The following is a 21,518-nucleotide window of genomic DNA, read 5'->3' on the forward strand; positions in this document are numbered from 1 at the left end:
ATATCAGACATGATGACAAAGGGACGTGAGGTTCAATATTGAACACTGATATCAGAAGTTGCGACATTTCACTGCTTCCAAGAAATGACATTAGTAAAGATAAGAAAATCACAAAACAAGGAAAACTTATATCAAAGTTGTGTCAACGAGGCCCTGGGCATGTATGCTTCGTGGTTATTTGCACGATTGCATTATTTTTTAACGTTTGTAAGAAAGTTCTATAACTGAGTTCCCACAGCGCCTCTGACTCGGGTGCTTTGAATGGTGACTGTTGGAGGTTTCTAGTATTTCTCATGGAGCATGAGGATAATTTTTGCTCATCGGTGAACGACACCGTCTTTCGTCATCAGCACAAAAATCTGAAACTTCAGAATACCACTAAGTACTAGGAACTCCTTAGGAAGTACGACTACGGTATTTTTTGCTCATCGAAATGAACTCAGTTGGTTAAGTGGTGCCAGTTAGGACATAAGCTTCGTGAAATTTGAAAATCGTAGGTGAAACTGATAAACAATCGATGAAAAAAAAAAAAAAGAAGAAGAAGAAGAATTCAGAGTGCCCAGCTAAAGACCCCAGTGGTACCAGTGGCTCGCAATGTGTTAAATGTGTTTATTTTTACTTTCAAAGTTCAGATTTCCTCATACATTTTCATACTGATGGAGATAAAATGCTAAAGTCTTAAATCCCTCTATGCCATGCTGAGTTGCTAAGGGCTGTTGAGTTTTTGTTATTTCTCCTCTCGAGTTAGCTCTGATTACGCCTGCTGAGTGAAAAATTTGTATTTGCCGACAGAAATAGGACCCGCCCCACGTGCACTTGCACTCAGCAAATGCTCCAATACATCACAAAGATTTGCTCAACCCACCTTCAGAGGCCAAATCGAGCATGTTATTTTCTGTTTAGATCTGATTCCGGAGCCTATCAGTCAGGAGTGTTTTCCAATCTCTGATTAAAGCAAGGCCTACAAAGCTGGAAGTGTTCACACACAGTCTCATTAGAGTGCTGGATAGAGTGACCCAGGCCTTCCAGCACAAAGCTCTGAGTGAACTTCAAATATGAGAGTGCATCAATCAAACCCAAGCAAGGCTTTTATGTCATTTTTCTACTTTGCCTTTAAAGTCCTATAGGAATGCCCTTTCCAGCTGTACGGCCGAAAAGCATTCAATAGAAACAAAAAAGCAAAGACCCCCCAACCCCCTGCCCCTTCCAAATGGGTATGGTTTTACCTCCCCCGCCAAGCATTAGAGAGTCTTCTGTGCATTTTAAATTATTTAGCATGTTCAAGAATGCAACGGAGAATATATTCGCATCTCTCAATGGCTCTGTATTAATTATTACTGCCCAGGCGAAAGAGAGACCAATAAGGTCAAAGGCAATGAGATTGCATATTGTAAGCTTTATAATAGAGGTAGCAGAGAGATTGGGGGAAAAAATAAAGCAAGGCTCGTGGAGGCTTTTTATGCCCTGGCCCCAACCTTTAGCCCAAACTTCACTTCTCGCATTTGATGTGTTGGCTTACAACATTAAGAAAACAAAAAAGCAAAAAAATAAAATCGTAAAGGACTATCGAGAACCTCTGCAGAAAAGATAAGGCATAAGTCAGAGAAAGAAGAGTCAGGCATTTAGTTAATGTTTGTTCCACACACCGCTTAGGGCACTAGAGTCATCTTCAAAACTACATCCTTAAAAGATAAGCATAAAGCAAAACAATATAAATTTGCCCACTAATGTCATTAGAGGAAAATGCATGGGTGCACTTAGCAGTGATTATTAAATTTAGGTGCTTTGGCTTTGAATGTCAGTCCAAAAAACATTATAACACAAGCAACATCAGTATGAATTAAATAAAATGAGCTTTTGAAGCCTGAAAAACAAAATAGTTTAAAAGGAGAAAATAAATCTCTCCTCCAGTGTAGATAAAGTTTCCCGAATTTTACACCTATCTTCGAACAAGTGAATGGTTCAACGACTCAAGATCTCCTATATTGATTCCATTAGGCAGAGCTTTACACTGAAAATACCGTGTACATCGCAGTATTGGGCAGATATATTGCTTATTCAAGGGAACCCCCTGTATGTATACATTTGTTTCCATCTCCAAACTTTACTGAATGCGAGGCAAATACTACCCACAAATAGCACTTCACCCACTCAAATATATTGCAGTATGTAAAAGAGTGTTTGAATTTAGAGCAATATATATTTTTTTAAATTTAGCATGTGTTTCTTTACAGGGCTTCAGATGTTTGGAAGAATTATGCAGATTTTATAAATGAGTACTAGAGCATTATGCTACTTGATAGTGTCCCATCTGTGCTTCCCCTGTAGTGTTTGACGGGGCATCTGTGTAAATTGCTTTTTTTTTTTAGTTAATTAGTTTATTGCATAAAACTTAATGCACTACCTGATAAAAACTTCTGTTTATTTCAGCACTTTTCCCCTCCAGAGCTGATGTTCATCTTGGGTTCTCATCAAGCCCAACTTCTTCCTTTGTAGCTTTCTAAACTGAAATAATGAAATAATGCTTTTTCCCTCTTGATCATGTAGGGTGTAATACACTGTTCTCTTGTGATGATGAATATTAAGAGTATAAGCAATAATTAATTTGATGACCCCAATATTTCATATATTTTAACATTGCTTCTCAAACTAGAATATCGTGTAATGTTTTTTAAGAGATATCTTAAGATTTGGGGGCTTTTGTTTCCTAACACCAACTTCTTAGGGAACAAATAGACACAGTCATGAAGTGTGTAAAACCAACCTTCCTCTCCTCTCCAGGGCATGCTTGCCTCCATTTAAGTTCAACTATGTCAACATAGGATCGAAAATCTCGATGAAATGAAATAAACCATAAAAAATAACAAAACAAATTATGAAATCAGTTTGTCATTCTCCCGTACCTTGTAAAGGAAAAATAATAGGAATCTCAAATGATAAAATAATATTTTCACTTTCATCTCAATATCCATTCTCTGGAGAAGAAACACAAACTAAAGGATATAGAGATCAGGATAGAGGGGAGAAATCCTGCAAATATTTTATAGGTAAGATAGATCATTGATTAAGGGCATTGGTTTTGAATCCAAACTATGTGAGCTATGGAACCTTGGGAATTTTCTCTACAACTTTATATCCAGTTCCCTTATGTTCAAAATGATCTCGTGATGGTATTTACTACACAGAACTGTTGTATTAAATAAGTTTATACTTGTCTATGCATACGGTAGTATCTGACATGTAATAATTGCTCAAAAAATATTAGCTATTACCATGCTAATTTTAGTGAAAACAGTTATTTTCCTAGAAACATCAGCTCACATTCGTTTAATGTATCTGAAAACAGTAACTATTACTTTTTCAAAACTTAAAATACATAGTTAATGTAAAATATTTAAGAAGGCTGTCTTAGATAGGATGTAAGTATATTCCCTTTTAGAATAACCAAGAGGACAATACTATAGGAATACATTTTATTTTATGTATCTTTCAAATTGAAGACTTAGCAAACAGTCTGCCAGTTAGGAATTATATACCTTTAGGTTATATCTTCTGACATTATGGTCATCATACAGGTGAGCTCCATAAGTTTTTTGGCTTTTGGGTTTTTTTTTTTTTTTAAGATTTTTATTTATTTTAGAGAGAGAGCAGGGGGAGGGGCAGAGGGAGAGGGAGAAAGAGAATCTCAAGTCGACTCCACGCTGTGCACGGAGCCTGACATGGGACTCAATCTCATGACCCTGAGATCATGATCTGAACAGAAATCAAAAATACGACATTTAACTGACTGAGCCATCCAGGCGTCCCCATCCATAAGTTTTAAATAGCATACTAGATAAACTTCTTTTTTGCATTTATAAGCCTTATAAATTATTTGTCCATGGATATTAACCATTTATTTAGTGGGCACCAATATTGTAATTGGTCTATAACATGATATACTAATGTTCGTGCTTCATTATGCTCTCTGTCAAATAGATATTTTAAAAAAATTAAGAATATAGATTTAAGTTTGATCTTGAATTTACCTTATCTCAAAATGTGGAAAACGTTTTAATGATGTGCACTCTTGTTCATCTAAAAAAAGTCAACGCAAATGAACAAGCTAGAAAGTGGAATTTGTAACAACACTTCAATATGTGAAAATTGAAATCAAAATGTCAACTGCTCTGACTTGGAGCAAATTGAATTATAAACTAAACCCTCACACTATATAAATGTATAAGAACTTAGTAAGCTTTAAAAGTGTTCTTATATTCACATATAGTATCTTTTCAATCCAAAAGTATAAAAAGTTTAAAAGTTACTCTGTAGGATATAAAGACCTATATGCATTTTGCCGCAAGGTTTAAGATATAAAGAGTTCTAGCCCTTGCTTAAAACCCAGGGGGAACAAAAAGAAATATCAATTACAAAAAGAAATATCAATTTGATGCCAGTAATAAAAAATTATTGGGGAAAGAACATTTTGTAGTATAGTTTCCTTTTACCACGTGGAAGATGATCTTAAAATTTTAGTTCAGAGGCAGTAATACTTTGCAGTGATTTTTCACTTTAACTGTACCAGTTACTTCAAAATGTGTTTTCTAGATTTCCTCCTCTTACTATGTCTAGTTCACAAAGACCAGAAAATGAAGATCACACATACACACGCACACATGCACACACCATTTGGAAAAGTTAAATAAGTATTCCTACAATTCTCATGTCTAGTTTGGGAAATTTAAGTCCTAAGAAATACTTTATGGAAATCAAATCTATATGTGACTTCCCAGCCCTTGATGATTCTTTTTTCTGACTCAAGCATTCAACACATATTTACTGAGCACCTATAATGTCTAAACACTAGATATATAGTTTCACATATATGCTCATGGATCCCATGTGACAACACAAATCAAACATCTGATTTCCTATTATTCATTTACAAAAACAAACATTTTCTCACATTCCAAGCATTTTGATCTGAATGTCCTTAGTATGGGGTATCAAATGTGTTTATGTAGGCATAATAACTGATGGGTTTCTGAAATAAAAAAATAAGCCCAAGAAAGTATAAGATAGTTGCACTCTTCGGAAAGCTTCTAATATCATTCACTGGGTAGATGAAGGATTCATCTAACATTTAATTTGGAGAGTCACTCCTCGTGTCTACCGTAGCATCCTCAGACTACAGCAAAGTGCAGAGAAAAGTAATGTGAAGCACACTTCTATCTAATTTAGCTCAGCAAAATTGTTCCCAGGTTTATTGAGATATAATTGACATTCATTACTGTATGCTTTCAGGGGTATAGCATAAACATTTGACTTACATATACTGTGAAATGATTAACACAGTAAGTTAACATCCATCATCTCATGTAGATACAAGAAATGGGGGGAGAAAAGAAAAATGTTGTCCTTGTAATGAAAACTCCTAAGATTTACTCTCTTACCAACTTTCACGTATATCACACACAGTGGTAACTATAGTCGTCGTGTTGCTCATTCCATCCCTAGTACTAATTTATCTCATTATAGGTGGAAATTTGTACCTTTTGACAACTTTCTTCCACTTCCTCCTCCTTCCACCCCTGCTTCTGGTAGCGGCAAATGTGATCTCTTTTTCTTTGAGGTGTTTGTTTGTTTGTTTTTGTTTTAGATTCCACATAAAAATGGATAATTCTTACTGGTATGTGAGACTGAGAATTATTCAGTTTTTCCCTGACATAATAAAAACGATTGTTAACCACATACCTTTGCTTGGTGTTTCATGCTGTGCGATAAGATCTACTTAAAGCTACATAGATTCCACTTTTACAACATAAGCATTATATAAAAACTATTTTGGAAAGGTTGAACCAGCTTGATTTTTCTGAGCTTTGTACTATCTACTTGGCAAGATGTTCAAGCTTCTTGGTAAATACGTTCAAGTAATATCCTCTGCTCTGAGAGCGAAGTTCATAATTACAAATATTGGCTCATTTCCGTGTGCTGGCCAAGCTGATTAACCTGACTCCCTCTCTTCCATAAAACCCCGCCATCATGTAATGTTTGGTTTTCCTAACATTTTTAAAGATGGCATAACTTTTCTAAATTAATACTCCTAATTTTTTATTTATGAAAACACAGAATTCTGTGTCTACTTCTAGTATTATCATGACTTCTTCTATCCAAGGGAAAAAACAAAAGAAACCAGCTTTTCAAAAATAGAAACTCTTATAAAGTAATTGGAACTGGTCAAATCAAGAGTGAAATATACACACTGACAGTTCTGACAAAGCAAAAAGTATCCAGCCAAACTTAAAGAATTTCCTAAATTTGCTAATCATTATTTTTTAGACCAAGTTTCCACCCACCGACACCCCCCCATTATATCAGGTTGAAGTGTCTAAAAGAAGATAGACCCCAAAGAGCAGTTTAAAATGCTTTAAATTTTTTTTAATGTGATACTGTTCTTTTTAAGGGTTCTTTCATAGGTGATCAGTCAGAGATACTGACTTTTGTGAGTTAACACAAAAGTGAAATAGCACTTTTAAGTGCTGTCTCTCTTTGGAGATTTAATGTGCTTTGTAATATCTCTGAGATCAGTCAGGGAGAGACGAGAAAAAAGAAATTTGATTTTGAGTCTGGACCAAAGCTCGGTGACTTGAGAGGCACCTAAACATAATGAAAAGGAAGAAGTTTCAAAGAGAAAGTTGGCAGCTATGACCAGAATCCACAGGGCTAGCAGGACTGACATCAACCAGAGGCAGATTTAGAGGGGTATCCTATGATCTCTCTTGATACCATTGACACTTCAAGACCCAGTTTCATTGGGGAGCAGTCCAGTAAAAGAACATCTCCAAAGGACACAGCATGGTTGCGGTATTGAGAAAGACATGAAAATGCCAGCACCAAGAGCCTAAAGCTGTCCTTTTCTCCTCCAAAGATCACATATATCAGGGGAAAGCAAAAGTCAACATCTGAAACCTGCTTTTTCAAGCTTGACTTGAATGATATAAAGTTGGCTGTATAATAGCTAGATGCTTACCTTTCTGACCTAGGTTCAGTCTAATGTAAGAACAAGTTATTAGCTGATTCCTGGTAGTCTTCACTTACCTCCTGGTGAATAACTTTCTACTCTAGCTTTTTTTTTTAATTAAAATATCAGTTAGCTAAATTTGTGTCAAATACTGAAAAATCAACACAGAATGCCCCCATCACTTTATTGCTTCCAATGTTTTCAAAGACATGTATTTCTGCTAATAGTTGTAAAGGTTGAAATTGATGCCCAAGTAGTTATGTATGGAATATGAATTCTAAATTTGATTAAAACAGTATCTAAACAAATAATAATAATAATCAGTGAATTAAAGAAATCATATAGGTATCTTAAGCTAGAATATGTGTGTTGACAAAAGGGGTGGCTGCTTAAGTCCCATACATCTCCAGTTCACTTATAAAGGGCAAGAAAAAAAAATCTAGAACAAGTATGTTAACCATGTGAGGGCTTTAAAAATTATAAATAAAATGGATGCAACATGAGGAAATCTATTCTAAAATGGCATCTCTCTCCAATAAATTACATTTGAAATACGGCTACAAAAAGTTTTATAAATTTGCTTATATAAGAATTATGTTCAAAATGAATAAACGAATTGAGTTATTTGTCAAAATAACTATGGTAAAAATGTCACTTTTAGTCTAGATGCTCAGACAATTGAAGTAAAGAGCTAATAATTTCCACTTCAATTTTTTAATGCTTAACTTCATTATAAAACACAGAATTCTAGGTCTACCTCGAGTATTATCATTACCTCCAGTGTATAATTTTGGAAATATTTCATGACATAAAAATATCTGATTAATTCAGTATAAAGAATTAGGTGAACTTAGTGAAAAATAGTCTGATGTCTTTTTTCATAGAACCTTAATTGAAACTATGTTTTAGAAGACTGTTACATTTTGGGGGTACTTTCCATGTTCTTTATCTGCAGCACAATTTTAAGAAACTGAAACTTCTCATACAATATAATCATTATTACACATGTACTGTTAGCTAAGTTATCTATTTTGTGGAAGAAATTCTTAAGGAATTATTAAGGAGCCTGTATTTTCTGAGGTGCAAAAGGTTTTTTTTTTTTTTAATTATTAAATGAAGTGAAATCAGAATACGTGATTTTAGTCTCAGCCATAAACTAAATTTACAAGGTTTCATTACCTATTATCAAAGTTCAGACAAGATTATCTAATGGCATCATTACCTATTATCAAAATTCAGACAAGATTATATAATGGCATCCGAAATGCTAGCAAATAATATATGATCATACCAAAAAGTGTAAGAAATTAATCTATTAGGAAGATATTTACGAGTATGTAGTCTTTGGTTATTTATAAATGAGTGATAAATATCAGGGACACAGTTAGTGAGCTAAAATTATGGAAGTCTTTTTTTGCATATTACAAGTATTTAAATCAGAGTAAGCTTAATCACCTAGTATCCCAAACCTGCCTATCTCTTTATGCATTTCTCTTTTCTCTTCAAATCTAAAGAATTATTTTATTCTCCATTGGCATACCTAGACTAAAGGTAATCCTTGGCTGTATTTTGAAAAGAAAGTTATCCTGCTGCTTTTTATAGAACCACCACATGCAGGAAACACATACCCTAGAGATAGGTCTAATTTTGTGCATAATTATTACCAGCCAACTAAAATTCTATTGAAAAGAAAATAAATTCTTTTTAGTTTGGGGTATCTTTTCTTGTCCCCTACTCTAGTCTTTAAATAGCTAGTTATAAATTCCATGTTCTGTGTATCTCCTGAGAATAGTATCTATGGTTTCTTTGAAAAAAAATCTATGAAATCATCCACATGTACTAATAAGTATAAACTAACAAGAGGAAACATAAAGGAGAAGTATTATGGCAAACACTGGAAGGAATATATGTCACTATCTTTTCTACTTACGTAAGAGTGTAGTTGTTTGCATAAATGCATCTATATAAATTTTTATGTCAATTATTTCATTCCACAAATAGTTATTCAAATCCTACTACCTACCAGTTTCTGAGGATCCAGAAACGAACACACAAGATGAAGTTCTTCTTCCCAGGGAGTACACAAGCTAGTGAGAGGAGAGAGAATATGTTAAGTAGTAAGAGATGCTACAGATGACACGAAGTCAGGGCACAAAAACAACAAGACTGAGATGTACCCATGTATACCCATTTATTTTATGATCCAGTTGATATTAATAGTAGGATCTTTCTACTTTGGCACCGCCCCCAGCTCAGTAAGTTTTGTTTTATGTGAAATATAAAGTAGAAGGAAATAACAAAAGAAATTTTAACTAAAAATCTAACTGATGTTCTATCAGATTTATTGACTTAAAACAGTCTAAAATATTCCCTAATGTTAAAACACTGAACATCCAATTCAACTAACGTGTAGTAGGCAGAATCATGCTAAGTGATTTAATTCACACACACATACCCCTTTATTTAAGATTTGTTTAGTCATTTTGATGCTTATCGTTATATAAGTGATTGTAGTGTATACTCTACAAAACTTGGGATCTAGCTCTTGAATCTCTTCTGCTGTTACATTGCGCAATGCATCATTACAAGGCAACACAATTATTAGACTGGTATTTATCCATGTCCTCTCTTTAGTTCAGTAATATCTAAACATCAAAAAAAAAAAAAAGAAAGAAAGAAAGAAAGAAAGAAAGAAAGAAAGAAAGAAATAGATGGTTCTTCTGCTTTTAAAAATGCCCAGTCAGGAATTTGTTTCTGACTCCTAATTACTTAAATATTATTAATTTTATCTCAATTTCTATCTTTAAATGATTTTTTGTTTCAAGTTAAACGTGATTCTCAATTTTATTGCCGTCTGTGATTTCACAAAATAATGGGCTTTTAAAAAGTTTTTCTTTAAATTCCAGTTAGTTAACATAGTATAATATTCAGAACGAATCAAACACCTAACTGTGAGACGTTTCTGAAACCATAAAAATCCTAGAAGAAAACACAGGCAGTAGCCTCTTTGACATTGGCCAGAGCAACGTCTTACTAGATATGTGTCCTGAGGCAACAGAAACAAAAGTAAAAATAAACTATTGAGACTTCATCAAAACAAACAAACAAACCAAAACAAAAACACAACACTTCTGCACATCGTAGGAAACAGTCAAGAGAACTAAAAGACAATCTATCGAATGGGAGAAGGTATTTGCAAACGACATATCTGTTAAAGGGTTAATATCCAAAATATATAAAGAACTTCCTCAACTCATCACCCAAAAACCAAGTAATGCAATTAAAAAATGGGCTTGAAAAGATGCTCAACATGACTGATCATCAGGGAAACACAAATTAAAACTACAATGAGCTATCACTTCACACATGTCAAAGTGGCTAAAATCAACACAAGAAAAAACAGGTGTTAGTGAGAATGTAGAGAAAGGGGAACCCTCCTGTACTGTTGGTGGGAATGCAAACTGGTGCAGCCACTCTGTAAAACAGTATGAAGGTTCCTCAAGAGTTAAAAATAATGTTTTGTTTTAAGTAATAGATGAAGGGTGATAAAAATTCTAGGAATTTATTTATTTTAAATTGTTTCTAATATTATCCACCAGTAATAATAAATACGGAATCACTATCATCAGTTTCTTTTAAATTCATACCTGTTAAGTAGTCTACATAGTTAAATAAAAAGTGAAAAATATGATTTTCATGATAAGTAATCGATTGTCTTTGGAATACACCAATATGTTTTATGAGCTAAGTTAGTAAGCTCCTAACTTCTCATAAAGCTCTTAAGACAATTCAGTGAGGACTGCTGGAAGAATTAAAAATGCCAAGAATAACTGTTCCATAAATATATATGAGGGCCAGCTTTTCTAGATTAATATTTAAGTTAAAGTAGAAACATTTCCTAAAATCTTTATCTCCCATCCAATAACGGTATTTGTGAGCTCCATATCCTATAAGTGATGATTGCTATGAAACTCGTTTGAAATTTTAACAGTTATATTTAGTACAGGATCCCATGAATGCATGGAGAAAATTCCATACATACCATCTCATCAATCCTCTATAATCCTAAACCATTTAAAATACATTTTTTGAAGAGCTTAATTCAGTTCTATATCTTTAGCTGCTTCAGAGGACATTTGAGAAAGCATGGAAGGAGCTTTCTTTCAACTTGCTACTCAGCAGTATTCCTTTTGTGCCACATATAGGAAAGAAATACATACAATTTCTCAAATTTCTCAAATTGGCCCAATTTAATTCTAATTTTATTGATAGCTTAAACACCAGCTTTTATTATGAGAAAACATGTTTATAATTTTGTTCCAACTGATGTCTTTCTGTGTTTTTCACTGTCCCAGAGGAAAAAAAGCATAACCCACAACCTTATCTAAAGGAGGATATGAACCAAGGCTCACTTATCAGAAATGATGCATATATCAGCCACATTGAACGTAGGAATTTCTAAACTATTTATTTTTGTTTCCCAAAAATATTTACATTGACTAAAATGAGCCATAGATGGTGACAGATTTTGTGTCACCCTTCAGAGATGTATCATCTACTGCTTGAGGCCAAGAAATGAGTAGTTTCCATAATTAGTAAGCAAAATTGAATAATTGGACTGTGGTTTATGAGAGGTTTTTCCTCTAAAAATAAAAATCATGTAATCTTTAAGTCCTAGTCAAGTGGGCTTACTTGATTTATTTTAACACAATTCATTTAACATAACTACAAAAAAATAATCAAGCATAGATTTTTTCACTCTTACTACGATAGCCACATGATAGTTTTCTATTCACTTATAATAATAATTTCTGAATAAAAAGGTACTATTTAATTTCAATATAAATGGAAAGATTAAGAAAAATAAAAAGAATATATGCCCCCTTAATAAATGAAACATTTGAGAGTCAACATCTGAATTACACCATTGTGTAAAGATAAAACCAATTTGACTCGTATTTGCCTCTGAGGCAAAGATTTATTTTGAATGAGAACCTCTTACAAATATTGCATTTATTATATCTTTGCCCATTCTATTCTCCCATTATGTTCTATAATAGAATGTGCTTTGCTAGGCAAAACTGTAAAGTACTTATAACTTGATGACAAACTGAAAAAGTATTTCAACTGTTTTTTTCAATCATTCACTCATTTAGTCATTCATCAATTCAGTTGATATGAATTGAATGTCTGTATCCTGGATGCCAGTGATGTAACCATTAAGAAGATAAAATGTCTGCTATAAAGGAACATGTAGTCTAAATCCATGATGGAAATGGACAGTTACTGGCTCTTAATTTAAGCCTGAAGGATTTGTTATAATCTAAATTTCTAAAGGAAATTTCAGCTAATCTTGGGTCCTTTATTATTCAGTAAATTGGCATTGGTTTCTTCTATCTACTGAATGATACTCTGAAGAATTACCTAAACAGATATTGTGTTTGCTACTTTTTCAATTTTTTGATCAAGGCTTGTTATGGAAAATGTTGAATAGATGAACATTCTTTACCAGGTTCTCTCTAGTTGACTCACCAACTTTTAAGATATTTTTCAATCATTCAGTTTATTCATGAGCTTTAAGAAAGAATTCAAAAGCACTTGTGGTGCTCTTCAAAAATCAGGCACTAAAAAAAATTACAATGTGGATATCCTGTAATACCAACATTGGTAGATCTTTGGTCTTAAATTTTCAGAGAAACTTCTGGGTTCTGAGTACCTTGAGGCATATACAATGCATAGAGAACTTCTTACATAGGAATCATTCAATGAATTGTACTGTCATATATATAATATAGACTTGACCTCTGGTAGTTAATTTTCTTGGAGTCACATATGTGACTCTGTATATGTTTTTAGAGGAGTTAAACTACAGAGCCTCTAAATTTTAACATTTTTTGATAGTTTTCCTAATCCCTACGATAAAGTCCTGGACCTTTCTCTACCCACTATTATCAAGGTTGGCAGCATATTTCTGATAGTATTATAAGGTCATTCCCAGACATACCATCTCAGAGAAGCACGAGCATTGGGGACACTGTTTGATCATGGTAGAACACAAGATTATAAATTTAAGAGTGGAGAAAGGCAAAGTTGGGTGTTAAGTATAACATCACTTCTAGAAATACCCTAAAGATTGTATGTCACAACTGTAAAATTGTTTAAGATTAGTTTGGTTTTTTTAAAAAGTGGATTTTTGAAAGAATGTATATTTTCATTAATTGCACTAAGAAGTTTCTATGTAGCATCATCACAAAACATATAATGTTATAAGTAATAACATTATGTTATATTAAAAAAGCATTGATATGTTGAAGAAAATATCATCTAGATTTGCTTTGCATCTGCATTGCAAAATACTCTTCACTGGAGTAGAGTTTTACTTTAACAATTACATAAGCAAAGAAAAGGGTACTTTGATCAATGGGTAGATTTTTCATGGCTACAATTAACGATCCAAACTATTATTTTGCTAATTTAGTATGCTGATTTATATTTACATTTCCCTACAACAGCATACTTCAGATATTTATTTTCACAGGATGAACATTTAAGTTTTAAGTAGTTGAGGGTAGCCATTGTGTAGCCTCTAAATGGGAACAGTAAAAATTGGGAACCCCAAAACTAAGAAATAAGCAAACACTTCGTTTGATGTCACCAGACTCTGCATTTTTAAAATTTTGTTTCATCTCTGTGACACCACCTTCATCTTCAGATGCGTAGCAGCTTCATGGTCTCGTTACACATTTTCTTGTATCTATTCCTGTAACTTTCAAGAAAGTTATGTATAGCTAGTATGTTAATTCTCCGCCAGCTATTTGTAGATTATCCCATAATTTTATTATATTACATTATCATGTTTTAAACCAATAAAGTATATTGCTAAGGATGGTATGTCCTTAGAGACTGGCCTAAGATCCTTCAGGGAGAAATAATTTGTGGGCAGTTACGGGTATAAGGAGAGATGGTTTCCTAAAATGATTCGGCAAGCATTTATTTCACATTTACTGTGTACCAAGTACTAAAAAATTTCTAGAAGCTTGGTGTATTCATTCTACACCACACACAGGAAGAGGTCTTTGGCAACATAAGCTTATTTTAGACTAAACTACCCTGGTTATCCTTTTCAAATGGAATTGATTTAAATGTGAACACAAATTTAATAATTTGATATTACTACGCACCCCAACTTTAATTTTGAAAAAGACATCGCAGTTTTTCCCTCCTTCAGGTCCACTTGCAAGACTAAACTGGTTGACTAGGATCGCTCAGTTTGAACTCACTACGAAGATGTTTCAACCATATAACTGAATCTTTTGCTTACAGAAGTTCACCAAACAGAAAAAAAACTCTGTATCCTCTTTTTTGCTCTTAACTTTTAAAGGTAAATACTAAAATGGCCCTCCAGCGCTATATTCATATATTTTGGGTCTGGGGAGTAAAAATGATAAAAATGAATAATTAGGACATGTGTTCACTGATTCCTTTCTTCCCCTGCAGAATGAGGCTGAAATTCTGAGAATGTAAATATTCATGTTTCCAAAGAGCATATCTGCCTGCTAAACCATAGTCTGGCTACCATTAGAAATGGTGGCTTGACGAAAACAAGGAATTAAGGAAACTATTTTCCACAAGACTAACCTATTTTCCACTAAGGATACCTGGCTCCTCATCAAGTTACAACTCGGAACCCTTCTGAGTTGGTTTTCTGACGTTAAAATCAACTACCCCTACTCTGTACTCCTCAAGAGTATGCCAAGATAAGTCACAGAGAAGTCTGCTTTTCCCCCTGCTCTCATTATTTCCTACAGAAAGAGAATGTGCTCCGTTCTCCACTGCTCCAAACTGAAGTAAGTGTCCCAAAACCACATATCCCATCATGGGGTAACGAATTGTCAATAATAATGCACTTTAACTGGGATACATAAACAGACCTATTCTATGATAGTCTTTTCTAAAAATTTTGATGGCACCATGAAGGATATTTACAAGTACTCTAAGTAATTCCACCCTAAAGTTCTGTTTTACAATCAGGATCCACTGCCCTACTCCTAAACGGATTCATAAGAGAAGAGGAAAACAGGGAGAACTATGGGTGAACTATGTTCAAATGAGTCTGGGAAAACCAAAGGACAAAGAGGGTCGGTGCTTACTGTTCACGTGTAATGTAGTGGTCAGAAAAGCTCTATCAGCCTAGTGTTAGCCTCTCAACCGGCATGGAAGTCAGGAGAGGCAGAATAAAGATGGCTCAGTGGGGTGTCTAGCCATATGGTCCGGACGCAAAACATGATCCAGTAAGTCAGAGGGAAAACGACAAGTTTCCTGTGGCCCCAGAGAGAGGCAAACAAATTGCAGTGTCCTATGCGTGAATGAGATCATTAAAGGAGCTCGGAGAGAAAGAGATGCCATGTAGGTTCAGAAGGGAATAATACGGGAGGGATGTGCTTGGTCCAAAAGCCAAATTCTTTAGGTAAAAGATGCCAGTGCAGGTGATAGCAATGGTGGTGAGCAAGATACCCATCATCACCCCAAAGCCTCGCTACTGCACAACCCCCGGAAGTGCACGTTTCTACCCACAGGAATGGATAAAGAACACCCAGAATGTCTAATATTATCTTCCAAATTTAGACCTGAAGTAGAACCTAAGTTCAGTTACAGAAAATTAAAATGTTATGCTTCTTACGCAACTATAATTAAGTACTGAGATTCATTCCCGCTACAACACTGTCATTCTTCATAAATGATGAGCACTTCTGTTCAACGCACAAAGGATTGGGTTACGAAAAAGGGTATGTCTCAAAAGATATATTCAAACAACATACAACCTGTTACAGGAAGAAAAACAAAAGCTGTGATTTACTTATGTGTTGGGTCCTTGCTTTCAGAATCCCACATAAATATGGTGAATAACGGTTTAATCAGACCTTATATCTTCAACTGTGGTTTGTTCATAAAAGTTGAGTTACAAAAGAGTCCATGTGTTATTTTTATGAACTGTGATTTCCTAATCATTATTTTACAGCAATATCATTGATGGCAAAATGATAGGATAAAATTTATGACGCAGCCCTACAAAAGCAGCCGGCACTCTCCTGGGGTAAAACTGGGGGCGGATGGCCTGAGTTTTTCAGATCAAGTTCACAACTACAAATACCATCTCCAAAGTAAACTCTAAATCCAGATATTCAATAAATTCAAAGAACTCTTTGGACCTTAGAGGGAAAAAAATGTCTGCTTTTTAAAAAGAAAATACAATTTGTTACAAAGGAATTAAAATGCAAAGAATTAGTTACCTGCCTCCCATGAAAAGTGTGCATGTGTGCACAGATGAGTGAGCGAGCACGGGCCGGCCACACCCCAGCCACAGTACTAAGGCTATTTCCGGTAAATTTAAATGAAACGTAGGCAGGATTGTCTTTATATATAGGTGAGAGGAATGGAAATTTATATAACATGGACTGAAGATCTAAAATCAAGAGTCCATTAAACCAAAAGAAAAAGGAAAGGTACTACATCTAACTTAACTGCCTCTACTGTTTGTAGAGGCAATTTTTGTTCGCTTCATGGAAAACAAAGCCTTTAACCGTATAATACAAGGCTTAAAATGCAAATGCATTTTGTGGAGCAAATTAACATGTCAATGAATGATAACAGACTTTTAGTGAGAGCAAGTTTAATGTCAATAAAAGCAGTTGCAGGGAGAGTCCAAAAGCAATGGATGCCCAAAGGTAAGGTTCTGCGCAAGGTGCCGGGGATGCCACCGAGAGAAGCCAGTTTGCCTTAGATTCATATCACGATTGGCCCCATCAGCCACCCGTACTGGGACTAGAGTGATTCTCAAGTGGTTCTTCACACCTCAAGTTTACGACCATGTTTCATTTCTTTAGCATCTTTTTTGAGCTCCTACTAGTTCTCAGGCACTCAGGATACTGCAGTGAACAAAATCCACAAAACTTCCGACCCTAACATGTTTCCAGTCTGGACAGTAAGTCTGTAAAAGAGCACGCTATCTATTACGTCAGAGCTACAAGAGTTTCAGAGGTGAAGGAAGGAAAGAAAACTGAGAGAGATTGTGGATATCGGTGGTTTGTAATTTTAAATTAGGCACTGATGGAAGGTATAGAGAGGTAATGAAAGACCTCAGAGAGATGGGGGACCAAGCCATGCAACTATGCTGAGGAGGGACAAGTGGAAATCTCGGAAAAGCTTGGTGCACAAACAATTTTGCTGAACTTCCCTCCAGCCATGTCGGTTGGCCCCCTTCCTATGGTGAATAGTTCAGTTAAATGCAGACACTTACTTATAATACCGTTTACATCAATTTACATGCATACAGGTGTAATACCTCTATGCGAGTGTGCCTATATTTACATATATCCTTATAAATATTTGTATTTATTTTAAAAATTTTATTTCTCATAAGAATATATGATAAACATTTTAATTTATTTTATCCGGTAAACAGGAATGGGGCATAATAAATTAGACTAGAAAGACATCTTTCTTTAATCTCTATGTTATCCAAAATAAGAGTTCCAAAGCTAATGGGGTATTTTTAACTGGAAGTTTAGTTTAGAGACAAAAGTGAGAATACGCATTGTTATGTCTAAGTCTTTTTAAAAAAATAAACTTCCTAAGTTAACTTTTATAATTTAATAAATTTTATAATTAGGAGATATCATACCTCTTTTTCTAACTTTATTTTCACCTTTAGACGAAAATTATGACAATTCTGCAGTATCTTTTTAGCTAAAAAAAAAAAAAAAGTGGAATACATATTTATGAAATTCGAAGGACACTGCCAGCCACAGTGGAGACAGACTGGCCCAGATTTGCAACCCCATTTATCTTTACAAAAACAGCCTGACTGATACACCTCACCTTACATTCTCCAGAAAGGCTACATGTGGTAACAAGGGTTTTTACAGAATAATATTCAGCTTAAAAAAATTTGTTTTTTTAAATCACCCTTTCTCTAACAAACCAATGTATTGCAATACATCCACTCAGTAGCTGTGGCTTAACTACGGTTTGGGAGATTTCGTGAGAGCAAGATGAAGGCAAGAGGAGTGGGAAGGAAAATTAAAAAAATGATACTGCCTAGCTACAAGCTGCAGAGAGAAATTAATATTCAAAAGGTTAAGGTGTCTGTGAAATGTATGTAATGAGTAACACTCATAGTTTGTTACTATAGGTTCATTGCCTCTAATGTTGAGGACGGCACATAGATAATTTACGATTCCCATTGTCCCCTCTGCAGGGATTAATTCTGAATTATTTATGTACCTATATACGCAGAGAACTGAAACATTTTAGTTAAAGTCAGCCACTCACTCATAGTCTTGAAATTATGCAGCCCTTGTTGCTAAAAATGATGTTAGCCTCTTGCGATTTAAGTCATAACATTTTATTTTCAGTCCCACTGAGAGAGAAGGCATACAGGAGGGGGGAAAAGATATATTTTTCTAGAATAAATCTCAGAATGCATTTTTTTAAAGATGTAAATAGATAATGGTAATTTTGTTGAGTCAAATTATTGTTGTAGAGAGCATGTAAATAAACCTTTATTTTATTCATGATTTGTGATTTTGCATTGGAACACTCTACAACTTGTTTTCGTATTGGTATCTTTAAATACAAAGCCTCTGTGTCTCAATAAAGAGAATTCCACCTACGTATTAATTAATCAAAGAGTGAAATTTCATTTTTGGAAAACTGTTCTAATCCATTCAGATTTCGCACCAACCCATTTCATTTAGTCAACTGAATTCAGAAAAGGTACTGTTTCCACTTCAACTCCAGCGATTACTCACCGCTTTTAAAGGCTCCTTTGACTACATCAGAATGAGGGGGAAAAATGCAGGTATTACACACTTCTCTGAAAAAATAACACGTTATATTCTAGACTGACAATGTGTTTGAGAGGTGCTAACCTTGTCAGCAGAAGACTACCTTCGAATTTTTAAGAAAATGAATTTTGAAACCCTGTGTACATTTAACACACATTTTTTGCACGTTTTGGTGGAAATTATAAGGTCCTATATATTTAATCGGGGTTTGTTTTCATTGAAAAAAATCAAAACGTCTCATACACAATTCGTTTAAGAAAAAAAATATCTGAATACAGTCTCCAAACAACGGACCCCGGGCCTTTGGAATTCAGACTACCCAGTCTCTTACGATCCTAGGAATCATGTTTCCCTAACAATTAGGGTGCATCTCAAATAGACACAAGGCTGCACAGAGTACTGAGTATTAAAATAGATAAGGAATTAGAAGTATTCCAAAAGCAAAAGCAAAATCCGTATGTCTATATAGGTACAGACGTACGTACGCGACATAGAAGACGTCAATTTCTCTTCTAGCCCCTACCCCACACAATTCAACAATTGCTAATAAATTAAGAGGAGGGGCATATTGATGTACTGCTTGACTATAACACAAAGAAGTGTAGTTAGCAAAAAGCTGCAGTGGGTAATGAACAGTATTTTAACTCGGCAGTTTAACCTCCGTGTCTGTCAGCTGTGACCTTTTACCAACCCCAATGAGAGTCTGATTTCTCACTTTTGCTACTCACTGCTGGATGAGTGAATGTAGAATTTGACAGCGAGAGGTTTTACATGAAAAGGAAAGGTACTTAAAAAGCATGTTTTGTGATGATAGGCTACATTTATTCACTGTTCATTACGCTGGGTGCAGCAGCAGCGCTGGTGGATTGATTGGGTGTGAGCGCTTGTCTGCTGTGGAAGTGAAGAGGTGTTATTGACCTGCATGGGAGCTGAAGTGACCTTTAGATGACCCCCCTTTCACCTGAAATTGACCTTGAAAACAACCTAGGGTTCACTCCCATTTAAATAGAGAGAAAAATCTTTTAACAGCATGTGAATTCTTAGAATTGATATATCGAGCATTTCCTTTTCTCCCTCCTCCTCCCATTTTTTTTTTTTTTTTAACTTTTACAGAGGTAAATGCGTGCAGGGGGTAAGGCTAGTGTGGGCTTTTAAATTTCCAGACCCTGCAGCTGCTCTGCTTAGTGTTTGCACAGATTTATGGAGGGGGCCAACCAGACTTTGGACTGCTTGATGTAAAATTTTACCATTCATCATTATTGATTAGAGTCCACACTCTGTGACAGAGCCCAAACCTTACTATGACAATTGCTATTTCAGTTGTTATGGGCCATAATGGGCCATAGGGATGATTTAAAGGAGCACAATAGCTATCTGTAATTACACATGAATAATCCATGAATTCTACACCACAACGCTTATGATCAGACCCTAACGACCAAGGCTTGAGACATTTATTCTTGTTCTCTCTTTGGCATCTGTGCCAAAAGTTGCCAATTTATGAAAATTTAAGCACAACAAGCTCACCCTCTCCCATGTTCAAAGTTTTTTCATTCTTAGTTAAAAATAAATCACGCACTTGGAAAGTGATAGAATATGGCCTTTTTACAGATGGTGGGATCAATAATTGAACTTGCTTCTTAATAGAAAAGAATGCCCATTATTATTTCATCAATTAGCAACAAATATACTAGAAATTTGGTATAATTGCTGCTAGAACCAGAGGAGAAAAAATAGAACATTTACTACTACTGTTTTCTCTTTTTAAACAAATGTTTTACTTGCCGTCTTTAGTGTCATATTTGGCCAAAAAGATAGGGGGGAAAAATCAAGACCATAAATTAGGTACCATGGTACAAGGGAAATGTGACAGGTCTGATGCAAGCTTTAATGACTGTTGAAACTAGTACACTAATCTAGGGAATCATATGTTGGACTTCAAGAGCAAATTATTCTCTAATTTTATGTGAAATGGAGAGATGGAGAAAATGTTTGCCCACCAAGCTTATGCCTATGTGCAGTCCCTAAGGTCCAGGGGGCTGGCTCACACATGCCTTAAAAAAAAAAAAAAAAAAAAAAAAAAAAAAATCACATCTATTCCCATGTCCAGAATATATCTTGGAGGGGACACCACTCTATGGATATGGTAACTTTAAGGATATTTTTACGAGTGGCCTTTTTTTTTTTCCCTTGGTATTTTCAGAAGACTCCAACACTTCTAGATCCAAGAATGGGAAATCTATACAAAGTTGGTAAGCCTGTTTCTTCTAGCTCTTAGAATTTGTGTAAGCGACTACTAGACTTACTCATTTTGAGATTTTGATTTCCTGACAATTTAGGAAACCACTTTTGGCAGTGTTTTTGGTCTATCCACCACACATTCCAGAAAAGTCTCCCTTCTGCCTGGTTAATGACATTTCAGTAGTTCAACCTATTTAGGGCATGGTAGTGTTGTTTCACTCAGATGCATTTTTCATACTGTTCAAATATTTACATGCGGGGCTACAGGCTTATCAGCAATCTGGTGAAGTATTTGTAAATCTGGATCAAAATTCTGACAGGATATTTACTGCATTGACTTGACCTATTTTCCATCTAAAGCCCTACTCCATAATTCTTGTGTCATTTGATATTAATCCTATGCATAAAAGGCAGTAACCACAACATTT

Source organism: Ursus arctos, unplaced genomic scaffold, assembly GCF_023065955.2.
Source record: "Ursus arctos isolate Adak ecotype North America unplaced genomic scaffold, UrsArc2.0 scaffold_5, whole genome shotgun sequence".
Classification (NCBI taxonomy): domain Eukaryota; kingdom Metazoa; phylum Chordata; class Mammalia; order Carnivora; family Ursidae; genus Ursus; species Ursus arctos.